Source organism: Mixophyes fleayi, chromosome 1 (genome assembly GCF_038048845.1).
Source record: "Mixophyes fleayi isolate aMixFle1 chromosome 1, aMixFle1.hap1, whole genome shotgun sequence".
In the NCBI taxonomy this organism is placed as follows: domain Eukaryota; kingdom Metazoa; phylum Chordata; class Amphibia; order Anura; family Limnodynastidae; genus Mixophyes; species Mixophyes fleayi.
This window is the reverse complement of record NC_134402.1, coordinates 30,162,508-30,178,954: the sequence shown is the minus strand read 5'-3', so window position 1 is coordinate 30,178,954 and position 16,447 is coordinate 30,162,508. Positions and strand designations below refer to the sequence as shown.

Here is a 16,447-nt window from a genome sequence, read left to right as displayed (position 1 = left end):
AAGGGAATGGTTAATACATCATCATGCTGGGAGTATTGATCGGGAGAGAGTCTGAGTCTCTAATCAGTACTGATGGGGGAGTCTGGCTGGATGCAATACCTGTAAGAGTAATAGAATGAGGCATAATGGGGAGGGAAATCTCTTTCTAACTTCAATACAGTTGGCAGTCTATACACACGGGACCTCACTTAGATCTGGACATACCGTAAGTCCATTAGTGGGGTAGCTAAGTGGTTAGCACTTCTGCCTCACAGCACTGGAGTCATGAGTTCAATTCCCGACCATGGCCTTATCTGTGTGGAGTTTGTATGTTCTCCCTGTGTTTGTGTGGGTTTCCTCAGGGTGCTCCAGATTCCACCCACATTCCAAGAACATACTAGTAGGTTAATTGGCTGCTATTAAAATTGACCCTAGTCTGTCTGAGAGAATTTAGATTGTAAGCTCCAATTGGGCAGGGACTGATGTGAGTGAGTTCTCTGTACAGCGTTAAGGAATTAGTGGCGCTATATAAATAGCTGATGATGACCCTTCATAAATAATGCTTTCCTGCTGTTTGAGCAATCTTATCTCTCACAACCACCTCTTTTGATTTGGCTGTTTTGCAGTTTCTCAAACCGCAGCTTAGTAAATCTGATGATTTGTATTCCTATCATGTTACGCTATGTAAAGTGGCGCTTTGTAAAACTTTGGTTTTCAGGCTGTTTACTGGCGGTTTGGCCTTTAGTAAATCCGGTTTTAAAACTGCCCTCAAAAAATGATTAACTAGTAGATGACCACTGACATGTATGGGACAGGGCATAGGGTTGTGAATGAAACAGACAGAAAAGACATATCCTTGTATATGGGATGAAAGTTTGAACACAAGGATCTATAACACTCACCATTATGATAGATTTGCTAAAACTGCAATTGATATTCCCCCATTCTAAAACACGGCATGTTTTCCTTTACTTTGATCTTCAGGAATGTCCTGGAAAAGTTACTCAATCATGGGAGCATTTTACTCACTGTAACACAATCCATCTCCCCTCTAATGATGTCTGTTAGACGCGCATCGGTCCAAGTTTGCCATGTGCCGTAAATGAGTTTGTGTGCATATATAAACCTCACGGCCCAGAGCAACTTAGAGTTTGCTTGACTTATTGACTTGATTCAAGTGTAAGTATTGAGCATCTACTTCTTCTAATCCTTACATTCATTTACATATACCATCTGCTCCTGCAATAGAAAAAAACATTCTTTTCTTCAGTGTAGTGAATAGATCTTTTCATGCGGAACTCAACTAAAAAAATAAATAAAATAAAATGCATATTGAAGCAGTGGTTCTCAAACTGCTGAAACAGATGCCACATATTATTTTATGGGGGGACGGACGGACGGGACAACAATGCTAAAATATTGTAGAAAACGAAAAAAAAATCAATATCTTTGGTAACTAACGGGATTTTCAGCTAATTTGCTTAATATCCATTAAAATTGACTGTGTTTCATGGACCATAAGATGCAATTTTGTCTAAAATAGGGCGAAACAGCACCTTGTGCCTGTTATCCAAATGTGATCTGAAATGCTATGTAAGAAGTGAAGAGACAATCTGCAGAATGCTACATTGGCCGTACATGGGGTAGTTGCTGGTAGGGCAGCTGGGAAGTGGGAGGGATTTAGCAGTACATGTGATAACTTCTGGATGACACCTCCCATGTTAAACTGGAGCTGCAGCTATGAATTTATTCTTTTTGTCCTTAAGGGATTTGGTTTGTCCTCTGCATCCCTATGCCATGTTTTCCAAAAAAATACAATATTGCACACAGAATCCTGCACTACTTCAACATACTCAAAAGAGTAACATAGACACGCCTTGACACACCGATTGGGAATTTCTAAATAAACGGGTAACTAAAAAAGTGTGCCTGATGACTATCTTCTTAGCAATCGGACGTAGGCGAAGCTTGGAGAGGTGGGGGCATTCCGTATCATGGAATAAGGCATATCACTTGCTAGCGGAGGCTTAATGGACTACAGCTGTGGTTGGCCAATGATACGCCGCATTCCATAACTCCATGTAAGACATATCTATTCATGCATGTAAAATAGATTGGCATTTTATACTGATTTCATTTCAGCTTCTGCAGACTGCTAGTTGCCATTATCTTCTCTAGGTATATTATTTTTTTTTATATTATGGCCTCTTTTAGAGTTAAGAGCAAAACAAAATAAAAGTGTTGTTTTCAATATTTGTCGCTTTGTCGGATTGTCACTATGTAGTCTAATTGGTTACTTTTTAGATACTAAATAACTATGTAAGATTTGGCAGCGTTACCTTGAGAGGTGTGGAAGATATTCACCAACAAACAAACAAACTTCTTTTACATATATATTTTTTTTGCATGCAGGAAAAATACTGGACAACTTTATAATTACACTGCAATTTAGAGTTGAGCTAGGACAGAGAGACAATGAGAATATGATTTTTAAATTCCTTCTCTAGAATAGGACTTTGGTGATAATCCCTCCCACATCTCCACCAATTGTATTTAGTACGGCTTCAACACCAAAATATTCCTGAGACCTCTGGAGCACACTTTCGAAAAATCATCATCATAATCACCATTTATTTATATAGCGCCACTAATTCCGCAGCGCTGTACAGAGAACTCACAACTCAGTCCCTGCCCCATTGGAGCTTACAGTCTAAATTCCCTAACATACACACACACACACACACACACACACACACACACACACACACACACACACACACACACAGACAGACTAGGGTCAATTTTATCAGCAGCCAATCAACCTAACAGCATGGTTTGTTTTTTTTTGGAGTGTGGGAGGAAACCGGAGCACTCGGAGGAAACCCACTCAAACACGGGGAGAACATACAAACTTCACACAGATAAGGCCATGGTCGGGAATTGAAGTCATGACCCCAGTGCTGTAAGGCAGAAGTGCTAACCACCAAGCCACCATGCTGCCCAAATCTTGGATATCCCCAGAGCAGAAGAGATACAACACAATGGCTGTAAATGAAATCCGGCTGCTGATTGGAGGAGTCACCACTCTTTAATACATTTGGTTTTTTATTCATTCTTTGATGTCAGAAGAGCTCCGCGTACCTTAAAGAAATCATTCAAAATGTTCTCACTGAACTAAACTGCCATATTGCTGTGAAAGTCTGCTACACATACCTTAACAATGAATTCAATACATATTAAATGTTGCATTACCAAAAATGTACAGTATGTATGCAAATTTTTTCACCTCTTTCTCCTATTTATATTAAACTGCAAAAAAATACAGCATTTTGATTAACATACCATCTGCCTGGGGATAATAGTGAAAAAAGTGAACTGATAGAACATAATGTAACCCATAGAAAACTGTGCAAAAATTAACACTTAGGGGTAAAGTTACTAAACTGCGGGTTTGAAAAAGTGGAGAGGTTGCCTATAGCAACCAATCAGATTTTAGTTATCATTTTGTACAATGTACCAAATAAGTGTATTAAATAGCTAGAATCTCATTGGTTGCTATAGGCAACATCTCCACTTTTTCAAACCCGCAGCTTGGTAAATTTACCCCTTAAAATCTGATTTGTTCTTATGGGTTACAGTGCCTCTTCCTTGTGCATCTGTTTTCATAAGTCTCCCCAATATATATTTTTATTTAATTTGTAAAATGTGGCCTTGATCTTCTGGTTTTGGTATATATCAGTCTGTCTCCTTACACATTCCCGAGTCTGTACATTGTTATTCTAATAAATGAGATATATACAATTGAATAAAACATGATGGGCAATTTTATTATTATTATTATTATTATTATCATAGATTTGTAAGGCGCCACAGTGCTCTGCAGCACCGTACAGTAGGGAAAACAGGACATACATAAAACAGACACATACAAGGCAGACAAAATAAATGCAGACTTGAAAACAAAGGGTATGGAGGACCCAGCTCATTAGAGAGATTACATTCTAAGTAGAGGAGGGCACAGCTGAAACAAGAGGAGCGAGTGTGGCTTAGAGTGGAGATTGGGACAGTTGTGAGGGTGTATTAGTGTGAATAGTATTATCGGGTATAAGGTAAGCTTTAAAAAAGAGATGGGTTTTTAGAGAATGGTTAAAGGGTTGAAGGCTGTGGGAAAGTCTGATTGGGTGTGGTAGGGAATTCCATAAGTGGGGAGCAGCACGGGAGAAGTCTTGTAGGCGGGTGTGAGAGGTGGTTATCAGAGACAAGACAATGCGCAGGTCAGAGGTAAATCTAAGAGGGTGGAAGGGAGAGTATATTGATATGAGATGTATGAAGGGGTGCTGTTGTTGTGGGTTTATTAGGTAAGGGTGAGTAATTTGAATTGGATTCTGGAGGACACAGGGACCCAGTGTAGGGATCTGCAAAGCGGTGTGAGCAGACGTGGAGTGAGAGAGGAAGTTCAGTCTTGCAGCAGCATTTAGGATGGATTGAAGTGTGGATATATGGGTGTCGGGAATGCCAGATAGCAAGAGGTTGTAGTAGTCAAGACAGGAGATGATGAGAGAATAGATAAGAGTTTTAAGGTAGCATGTCGAGTAAGGAAATGGGCATATTCTGGTAATGTTTTTAAGGTGGAGTTGACAGGACTGGGAGAGAGTCTGGATGTGAGGAATAAAGCAGAAGATGGAGTCAAGTGTGACACCACAGCAGCGGGCTTCGGAGACTGAGGAAACTGTGGTGTTATTGACAGTGATGGGAGATTTGAGGGCAGGTGGTGACTCTGGCAGGAGATAATAAGCTCTGTTTTGGACATGTTGAGCTTTAGGTAGCGTTGGGACATCCATGTGGAGATACCTGAAAGACGGTTGGTTACACAAGATAGTACAGAAGGGGAGCTGTCAGGGGAAGAGATATAGATTTGCATGTCATCAGTGTAGAGGTGGTACTGGAGGGTGAATAAATGAATTAGTGCCCAAGAGAAGAGGTGTACAATGAAAAAAAGTAAAGGGCCAACAACAGAGCCTTGTGGGACTCAAACAGATAGTGGAAGTGGAGGATGTACCAGAGATGGAAAAACTAAAGGAGCAGTTCAATAGGTTGGAAGTGAACCAGGAACGAACTGTGTCACAAATGCCAATGGAGTGAAGGGTGTGTAGGAGAAAAGGAGAATCAAAAGCAGCAGAGAGGTCCAGGAGATTGAGTATGGAGAAGTGACCCTTAGACTTTGCAGTAAGTAGATCATCAATCCCTTTTGTGAGAGCAGTTTCAGTAAAATGTTAGGGGCGGATACCTGATTGCAGAGAGATGGGAATGGAGTGAGAAGAGAGAAAGTGAGACAGAAGTTTGTACACTAATCGCTCAAATAGTTTGGAGACAAAGGAGAGGAGAGAAATAGTGCGGTAGGTGAAGAGAGAGGCTGGATCGTGAGATGGTTTCTTTAGAATTGGTGAGATGAGTGCATGTTGAAAGAAGGATGGAAATGTGCCAGTGGAGAGAGACAGGTTGAAGAGGTGAGTTAGAAGTGGGCATGCAGTGGAGGAGAGGGAGCGGAGAAGCTGGGAGAGAATATGGTCGAGGGGATAGGTAGCAGGATGAGATGATAAGATGAGAGCAGAGACTTCGTCTTCACTTACAAGAGAGAATGAATTAAGGGTGGATTGGGGAGTGTAGGTAAAGGTGGGTAGAATGGGTGGAGTGTGGGGAATTTGGCATGAGGAAATATGTTGTTGAATGGTGGTCATTTTTTCTTTGACGTAGATGGCAAAATCATGAGCTGTGAGGGAGGAAGAGGGAGGAGGTGCAGGTGAGCAGAGAATTGAGTTGAAGGTGGCAAAGAGGTGAGTTAGAAGACTGGGTGAATATTAGAGATTTGAAGAATGTTTGTTTGGCAAGTGAAAGGGCAGTGCTGTAAGATGAAAGGATGAATTTATAGTGGATGAAATGGGGATAGGAACGCGATTTTCCTCCAGTGGCGCTCTGCAGTGCAGGAGCAATTTTGCAGATAGCGGGTCTGTTTGGTGTGCCATGGGTGGGGTTTGGATGATCGGAGACTGTATGTGGTAGCTGGAGCTGCAGACATAGGAGAAATAGTTGTTTTAGTGAAGATTAGAAGTGGATTGGGTTAAGGGTACTTAGGTGGTGTTGTGTACATGTGGATTTAGGTGCATGAGGTAAGGTGAGGCTGAAGGAAAGGAGGTTGTAGTTGGAGATTGGGAATGCTGGTGAAGTTGGTGAAACTAGAGATGGACCAGAAGCAGGAGAAGACAAGGTCATGGCAGTGTCCATCACAGTGAGTGGGAGATGAGGTCCACTGGGAGAAACCAAAGGAGGAAGCAAGTGAAAGAAATTTAGTGGCAGAAGAGACAGTGGGATTATCAATGGGAATGTTGAAATCGCCTAGAATGACAGCAGGACAAAGTATAGGAAATAAGTGAGCCAGGCTGCAAAGTTGTTCTGACATCTTCTTACCAAGTCATTCCCTCCAAAAATATCCTGTTGTTGTCATTTATCAACCTAAACTGGTTGATAAACTGTACAGGTTAGTAAGCTGCTTTCATCTAGTCTTCAATACAAACACACAATTGTAAAATCCATGATGATGGGGATGAGAATGACCCCAGTGTGACCTTGGTGTCTACCTCACCAACCCCAGGTTTCAGCAGCTGTATTAGTACAACGTTCCTCAGTGCTTAGTGTGTGTGTGGCAGAGTTGTTCCTGTGTTTCTCAGCTGCAAAGATAAAACAAAGGTAAAGGAGGGGAGCGGAGGCCTCGGAGGGAGTAGTGGTGTGACACAATACTACCTGGCCCTCTTCTCCTCTAGGTCCCATAGCAGCTGCACCCCTGAGGTAGCTCCATCACCGATTCTAACCCAGGCTATATAGGGGAATTATGATGTTAAGGGGGTAGATTTATCAAACATTCTAAAAAGGAAAGCACATAGCAACCAATCAAATTCTAGCTATCATGTTCTAGATAAATGGTAGCTACAATCTGATTGGTTGCTACGGGCAACACCTACACTTTCCTTAAGTACAGCAATATGATGTCTTTATTTTTGGGAGTATTATAATGCTGTGTGGTGACATTACACCACAGTGGGCCACCGAGCCTACGCCTCAGGGCCCCCAGCTGGCTGTTTCTGTTCTTATCAGCCAACTTTTGCATCATGTGACCTCTTCTGCACAGTGCCGGGTAGGTCACACGGTATACTTGGAGGAGGAGGGAGTGCACCGCGCTCTCCCGCCTTCCCCTGTATGGCCCCTTTGAAGGCTGGAGGGGCGCGAATGCAGCCCTCCAGCTATTGTACGTTGCACCTCACTGCATTACACAAATATTGCACCAGGTTGAGAGGCCTGACAATAGGAGAAAATCTAACTTGAAATATTTAAAGGGACACGGCCCCAGCTATTCTCACGTTCTCTCGAAGGGAAGTCAGCACTTGTATGTCACCTTTAATAAAGTACAGTACTTGGCAAAAGCATTAATGCATTCTATGAGGGAGAGATCTTCCCTTGAAAGATGACTTGACAATCCGGTAACTCAATGTGACAGTAAGCTTCAGTGAGAAGGGATTAACCTTTAACTTTTCTTTTTATTTCCAGTGCTGGGTTTTAAGATTAAAGATCTACAGAATCACCTGTGACATTTTTCCCCACTTTTATCTTGTGTTATTCAGACTTGTTTATCTTGAAGTAAAGTCAATTTTGCCACCTTACTTATATGTGTATTATGTGATCATCAGCACATTTCTTCACTAGTTAAATAAAAGATCTAAATAAATGAATTTAAAAAATAAAATTATGTGGTCTCATTAAAAAAAAATAAAAAAAAATGGAGAACCCCGATAGAACGATGAGGACTAGTGATGGAAATTAATAAACTTAATTGGCTTTCAGGGATCAATACGTGAATAGCCAATCAGAGCAGTTTTCCCATCTTACGGTCAATCAGACGCACACTGCTCTGAATGGCTGTTTGTGTGTTAGGAACCCCAACAGCCAGGACCACAAAAACCCGGAGTCTGCTTTGAAGTCTGGTGTTCACTGGAGCCCCTAGTGGTGGGGACAGACTTGGCCGCAGACAACAGAGGGTCGTGAGTTGTGCACTGACTGGGGAGAACCCAGGGATGCGAAGTGAGGTCCAGGCAGGGCCATCTTAACAACATTATGGGCCCCCGGGCAAAGCAGTGCACCGGGGCCCCTAGATATAGATATAGATATATAGATGTATACAGATACAGATATAGATATATAGAGATAGAGATAGAGATAGATAGATGTACTTGCTCAGTGACCATTGTAGGTTTTTTTTGCAGGTTTTTTTCTTTTGCAGGATTATTTATTCTCATTAAGAGCCGTGCCTATGGGGCCCCCTTACCCGTGGGGCCCCCGGGCAGCTGCCCATCGTGCCCAATGGAAAAGATAGCCCTGGGTCCAGGCAAGGGTCGAGCAGATCACAGGCAAGACAGCAGCGTCAAAATCCAGGCAAAAGATCAAGGGTCACTAGCAAACAATCGTGGTCAATATCCAGGCAAGGGGTCAAGGGTCACAGGCAATAAATCGTAGTCAGAAATTCAGGCAATACGTCGGCAACAGTGATCAGGATCCAGAAGGTATACAAAGGACAGGACAAGCAGGGTAGTGTGCTGGGAAGTAGGGACTATAACCGGCAGGGAGGGCTTGCCCCTTCCTGCCTTATATACCAGTGTGGCCCAATAGAAACACTGCCCTAGGGCAGGGGGAGTGAAAGAAGCTCAGCTGGGCAATTACTAATTACTTTGCGCACGCGCCCGGCTGCTCTAGGTGTCGGGGCGCGGCTCTAGCAACCACAGAACGTCCCGACCAGAAGTGACGTGCCTGAAGCTGCCGCGGCTCGTTTATTGACTCCTTTACTTCATTTGCGCTGTGGCTCCGCTAGTATGAACTCCACGTTTCTCAGAGTGTTTGTTTTATTTTTATTTTCCATTTGGATTACTTCAGGACAGAAAAAAAGGATTCCTTATGGATCTAGGAGAATAATAAAGTGGTAAACAAGAGATTTGGGTATACAGTTCAAATAAACTAATACAACATACAGTGTGTGTGCTTCCTTTTACTACTAGACAGGTTTGCGCAATGCAGTGACGAAAAACCATTATTTTGCCACAGGGCTTGGGTCAAAGTGATGCATTTCACCGCGAGTCACACCATTACTTCACTAGGAAATGGGCAGGATGTGGGAATATAACCTGCTCTCCCGGGAAACCTACCCGGAATTCTGGAGTCTCCCGGACATTCCAGGAGATTCGGCAAATATGCTCTGAATCAGAGCCCTGACGGTGGTTCAAAGAAAGGGTTTGGTTTAATGTCACTTTATAAAAGACAATAGTTACCCTCCAATGTTGCAGTGTGTGGTGTTTCGCTGACTAATGGAGCCCGAACCATTGCATCTATCCAATTTGACCACCAACGTGTGCAGTTGTATACAGATTTGGTAGTTCCGCGATCGGGATCTTAATGTGTATTTACCTAGATACAAGCCATGTGTGTGGTGGCACAGTTACACTAATCCCCTCTCTGATATACAAAGCCATCTCCCTTACCTGAGTCTGGTAGTACAGTCTATTTAAGGTATTTACTTCAGACCACATCAAACCAACAAAAGTCACTAGTCAGGGGTATTACACCACGACACTATAACACAGAGTTGCTGACACCTAATCAGCCAACACCATTGCTGTATTCCACAAACTATACATTAAATGGCCCCTAAACAGGGGCAAACGCAGGATTTGAAGAGGGGGGGTTTCCACACCATGCCACCAGTGGGCGTGACCAGCATGGGGTGTGTGGCTATAATATTAGACAGTGTTGGCTGCTCTCCAACTCTTCCTATCCCCATAAAATACATGGGCAATGCTGCGTGCACTACTGTTAGGTGCAAACAGCTCTCCCTTTTCAAGCAGAGCCGTGTGAAGCGGGGGCTTGGAGGGGGGTTTCCAGGCACTAGTACCCCCCCCCCCCCTCGGTTTGCCTATGCTAAATATAATACAAATTAACACGGAATGTAAAAAGTAAGAAATCCAATACTATGACAGGAGCTCAGATATTTGACACTGTGTGTATACAGGCCTGATCCATCTAGCAACGCAGGTCCATTTGCATATTGTATCTTGTGTAAACTTGCTCTGCGAATACGTCAGACTGCATGCAGACACTGCCAACTGCCTACGATTTAAAGGGTGGAACTAGGGTGGGAAGGGGCAGACTAACATTGGCAATGTACTGTAAGGCTGTACCAACGGAGAGTACACGTACATTTGTCAAGTCCTGGCAGGGGCAAAAGCAGGATTTTTAAGGCCGGGTTTCCCCCCCCCCCAAAAAAAAAATATATAGAGAGAGAGAGAACTGCTGCGCGCATGCGGCCGCGCATGCGCAGCAGCTCCATTTTGGCAATGCTGTACTGTACAGCAGCCGCGGTGCTGTCAAAGAAGCGTCCGCGGCGGTGCTGTATTGTAGTACAATACAGCACCGCCGCGGACGCTTCTGTACAGTACAATGCTTCTGTGTAGGGGCAATCTTTATTGCCCATTCGTTCGCGGAGGGGAGGGGTTTCTGGAGAACCAGAAACCTCCCCTGCGTGCGCCCCTGCCTGGGTATCTCTTGGGTATGTGTTTTTTTAGCTGTATCACTTGTACCAGCTACAGGTGTAAGTGCCGACTGATAGTGATGACTGACATATATGGATGCCAGAACATGTGTTGGTCAGTAAGACAAATTGTAAAAATGTATTTTATGTACAGTACCCATTAAAAACGTACTGATTTATGTATTACATGTAAAAAAATGTTAGTTTTCAATTTCTATTGTAATTTTTTTTTGCCTGCGTTCTGATGTGACTTTATATTGCACATATGCATGTGTGTATCTGACATTGTGTTCTGTACGTCTGCATACAGCAAATAACACATAGCCAGAGTGTACTTATACCCAGATTCAAATGGAATTGTGTCTTCAGATTCGCATGTACTTGATAAGGGACTGACGTGCGTGCAAGTTATGTGCGATTCTATTCAAACGCAAGTTGCGTTCATATTGCATTGCTAGATGAATCAGGCCCATAGTGCATAACCCAAGGTGAGACTGGCCTTGTTATATATGAAGCACTGAGATAAACAGAAAAAGTCTAAATTGCTGTTGCTAAAGAAAGGCTGCAACTGTAACAGGGCCAAAGCCAGTGGCTACATACAGCATTTGCTACACGGTCTGCTGGCCTACGGGAGCATAGAATATAATGCCACTTTTCAAGATGGGCAGCACAGTGGCTTAGTGGTTCGCGCTTCTGCCTCACAGCGCTGGGGTCATGAGCTCGATTCCAGACCATGGCCTTATCTGTGTGGAGTTTGTACGTTCTCCCCGTGTTTGCGTGGGTTTCCTCCGGGTGCTCCGGTTTCCTCCCACACTCCAAAAACAGCCTAGTAGGTTAATTGGCTGCTATCAAATTGACCCTAGTCTCTCTCTGTCTGTGTGTGTGTGTGTTAGGGAATTTAGACTGTAAGCTCCAATGGGGCAGGGACTGATGTGAATGAGTTCTCTGTACAGCGTTGCGGAATTAGTGGTGCTATATAAATAAATGATGATGATGATGAAGATGGCGCCTATGTGCTACAGGATACTCATCCCAACCCTGCACCTGAGCTCCAATCATTCTCCAGGCTCATAGCTAATAAAAACTGGAAGCTCCAAGAGTAAAGTAAAGTTTATCTAAGGGGTAGCTTTAGTTACTATCTCATGAAAGGAAACTGTTTCTTTCTTTCCCAACGATTCACTATATCCGGGGCATTGTCCTCTCCACGCACGGTTCTACACCCACATGTGATCATATGTTTTTATACCTGCACTGTTCCTATTGTTGTATACTTTGGATGATGCCAGACAGTTCATGCAGAAGGAGAAGGCATGTTTAATTAACATTTAAATGGCTTCTTTAAACAAATCCAACTGTACCTACAGCAAACACCTGGTTTCTTTGTTCCTCTGAAACAAAACATAAACCTACTTTATAATGAAACTGACAATTAAACGTCTTCACGTTAGCTTATATCGCCACCAACCTATAAATCCTTAAATAATTGCTGCAGCGGGCTACATGAAAAAACAGTCAGTATTTAACTTATGTGCAAAACAGAGTACTAATTTGCACCCCTTGCATTGTAACATGGTTTTGTCCAGGAGACTGAAATAAGAAGTTTCTCAAGTTAAGATCCTTAATGAATCAGTCCCCTGGGGTTATCACAATTGAAAAATATATTTTTATTATAAATTATTCAAACATGCTACCAAAATGCTCCATAAGAAAACAACCTTTATGGACAGATTAAAGAATAATAATAATAATAAAAAATGATATCCATTTAGACTAGTGCATCCCAGACCTTGGGAATGTAACTGGTCCTGCAGAGGAGGAAAACCTACTGGCACTGGGGAGCACTGGGGGGCACTGGGGACTGAGGACTGGGCACCACTGGGGGGCACTGGGCACTGGGCACTGGGCACTGGGGAGCACTGGGGACTGGCACCAGTCAGCCAACGTCTCCCCGGTTCCCACGAGGTTCTTTGTTTATAATCTGTAAACCGGAGCGTACCATCCCGTGACCACATGCAGGGGGTGGTTCGCCCTCACAATTTTACTTGCCTGCGTAAGCTCAAAGGCAATTGAAACGATTACTTACAGCGGTACCGTTGTCTGGTGCGATGTACTCTCATCAACCTCTATGAAGAAAACGCGTTTGCGTGGTTTAGTCGTTTTCACCTCAACATGTGGTTTCCCGGCACCCCTATCAGTCGTTGGGTTATGGTATCGCCTGAAGCTTTAAAAGTTGATGTGCAGCGGCGCCGCAGCTCAGACGCTCTTAGTCTATAGACCGGGCGGAGTCCTGCACAGAGTGGGCGGGGACATTAAACAACTTTTCTGCCTTCTGATTTTTCTTCCTAAAGTTAACGGAGTTCCCCCCCCTATTACTTTACCCATATTGGATACAGGTAACTTGTGCTAGTCTGGCTGCTGTGACAGAGCTGGGGGGACCTCATGTAAGGGCTGGTTCTGCTGACTTCTGGATCTGTACATCTGAGTGCAGTCAGTGAGTGCACATTGTAAGCAGACATCTCTCCATGACGGCACCTAACTAATGTCCACTGAAAATAGTGCTGGTTTTGATTCTTTTTTCAGTTTGTAAAAGTTTATGGATTGTTTGAAGTTTGTCTATAAAATGTTCCAGTTTTACCTCAATACTACAGAACACTATTGATGTCCCATATACAGTTTAATAGACCCTCTATATGTAAATCTGTCTACTTGTATATATTTATAACTTAAATATGTATTTGTGTGTATGTATATAAATGTGATATATATGTGTGTGTGTATGTGTGTATATATATATATATATATATATATATATATATATATATATATATATATATAGCAGCTTGTATGCACTCATGAGCTGTGTTTATAGGTGAAGAATTAAGCTGCTAGCTGTATATATCAAAATATAACATGCACGTACATAGATTGGTCATATACTTGGTCATATACTAGAAGCATTTTTGTCTTTTAACTGCATTTATACTATGTAAACTTTTACTTGCTTTCCAGATCTCCGTACAAAAATCTGCTCAATCTGTTTTGTACTTTAATGCTTGTTTTTATTTCATTTATTTTAAAGAGTACCTGTGTACAAGTCCAAACAAACTTGCGGAAATATCTGCTTGTGATATAGATATATATATATATATTTACATATGTAGACATGTGTATATATATATATGTGTATATATATATATATATATATATATATATATATATATAGTGTTTACATTTATGTAACTTTTGAAAAGTCAGCACCTTTTGCTCTCTTGGTGTCCCATTCATACTACAGTCTTCTCTCTCCAGCAGTCAGTGGATGGGGAGGGTGGAACAAAGTTGCTTCCTGGGAATTAAGCACCCAGGGCTTGAATTTCCCTGTCTGTAATCCAACTCCTCAGCAGCTGCTTCCATAAAGTGTTCTCCTAGACCCATAGCAGTAATGTTTGGGTCCCCACACCTATCATTAACCAACAAGATGCTATGATGAGAAGGGCTTACAGGGGACTTTTCTTTCACCCACTTATTTTGAGGTTTAGTTTATTTCTATATGGCTTTGTACAGCGCTTTCTGAATAAATTATATGGCCAGAGCTGTAGACATGCAGGCAGGACAATGAACACACGTATGCTGCATGGCTGTTGCAATCTCGCCAAATATGTTCATTACTATCTTTTTTTTGTTCTTTTCTCAGTAGTTTTATTTCATGAGGGATGTTTGCAGGTTAGAGGTGAACATTTAAATACTTGAAAAAAGCTGGTGTATCAGCTAGTAATACATGAATTGTTATAAGGACTTCTGGTCTCTTTCACAGAAGGGGGATTAAAAATGTATTCCGGAGACACCCCCCCCCCCCCCTGATCTGCAGATTTTCTAATTAATGATTTGGTATGACAAAGTTTTGTGATATAATGTTTACAGTAGTTGGTGTGTGTGTGTATATATATATATATATATATATATATATATATATATTATACGTTCTATATATATATATATATATATATATATATATATCTCATTATATATACGTATATATATATATGTATACATTTTATATATGTTATATGATAGAGATAGATATATATATATATATATATATATATATATATATATATATATTCGTTGATATATGGTTAAAAGTGGCAATTGCATTTATGACTCATCTTCCCAGGAGATTATGTACAAATATAGTTGATGTATATACAATGCCTTTAATAGACAAAGTCTTGAATACTGAATGATAAGAATCGGGCTTTAGGTATCAAAAAAACAAGGTTTCTAAAAACATCTTTGGTCCCACACAGTCACCTCTTTTGCTTGGTTTCCTAAAAATCCTGTTTGTTTTATAGGCTTTGTGTAACTTTGGTGCAGTACTCACATGGCCTTATGAGAGAGCCTGGTAGAGTGCTACCCTCTCATCTTTCCACCGTGTGGCGCTTTAATACCATTATGATATATTTATAGACAGACATGCTATTTTCTTTATCCTCTCTCCAGGGGATATTTCCAACTGAGGCCGTGAGAAAGTTTAGTTAAACTCTCAAGTGTGGTGCTTGCAGAGAGGCCATGCAGACTGTAATTGTGCATTTTTGGGATACAGGGAGGACCGCTTGTTTATTTTTTTGGAAAGTAGATGGGGGGGGGGGGGTCCTTAATATGGTTCAATGTCACACTTTTATAATCAGATTTCACAATTCAGCTGTATCCTGTTGCAATCTAGTGGATGCAGATGTCTCTAGTTTGTGCCATTAGGGGGCTATAGCTCTTGATCTGTGCTTTGATCTATTAAAACAGGAAAAATGAAATGCCTGTGGATGTCTTAACATGAAGCAGTGTTTAATGGAAGCAAGTTAGTCTCCATTTTAAGGGTGCATAGTGTGCTTCCGTGACTTGGAGTAATATCATTTATATTAATGTTTATGTGCAGTAGTTAGACCAGGAGCTCTTCAGCTGTTATAGAACTATATTTCCTGCATGCTGGGTGTGGAAATGTACTATATATCATGGTATGTATTTAGGTGTATATATCAGTGATACATGCATTGTATTCCAACTGCTCGGGTCTGCCAGTCGCTCAAGTTTTTCACATGACCAAAATTGGGACATGAATGGGTTTGTGGTAAAGACGATATATAAATATATTTATTCATAATGGAGTGAGACTTTGGACGCAAAGGAGCTGACGAGGAACAATTTGGCTCTATGAGACAGTAATATAATTACGGTGACTACTTGATTATAACAAATGGCCCATACTTATTTGTGACCACTGTATGAGTGTTCACCAAGGGTATGGAGTACCTGAAAGACAAAGTTTGGTCCTAGTTTTATATTTAAATTCTTATACTTATAAACTTATTGGATAAATGTGTTCTATTCCAGTTCTCTCTGTTGTGAAATATGCGCGTTAATGTCTATCAATGCATTTTTTTGTTGTTTTACTATTCAGTATGTTTAAATGAGCTTCTTATTGTCTCTAGTAACGTATGCAACATTTTATAGTAGTCTAAGATATTTTATGCTTGGTAAACTTTAAGCGTGAGGTAAAATTTGGTTGCGCATTATGCTAAATTTATAGTGATGGTCAGGAAGCGATTGGCTTAAAAACAGAAGATAAGTGGTAGGGTCATCTCATGAAATAAGGGGAATAGCTAGAGTGATATTCAGGGCTCCTTCACAGCTATCCCCTCTTTGTACTTTTTCCATGTTAATAAATGCACTAACAATGGCTCAAGTGAGTCAAAAATTTGAATGACCTTTTTAAAAGATTAAGAACGACCAATTTGTCCCTCCTCAATGTGTTACCTGTACAGCAGTTGTTGTTGGTAAAACTGCAAATTATGG

General features: G+C 41.5%; 1 protein-coding gene across 1 annotated transcript in view; it reads left to right on the top strand.

Annotated features, from left to right (window-relative positions):
- The first annotated feature begins 12,871 nt into the window (after positions 1-12,871).
- Positions 12,872-16,447, top strand: part of FAM53A (family with sequence similarity 53 member A) — a 46,455-nt gene continuing 42,879 nt past the window's right edge. Inside the window, exon 1 of the mRNA XM_075194151.1 lies at positions 12,872-12,996. The gene's annotated coding sequence lies outside the window, so the exon portion shown is untranslated. The remainder of the gene's footprint in view (positions 12,997-16,447) is intronic.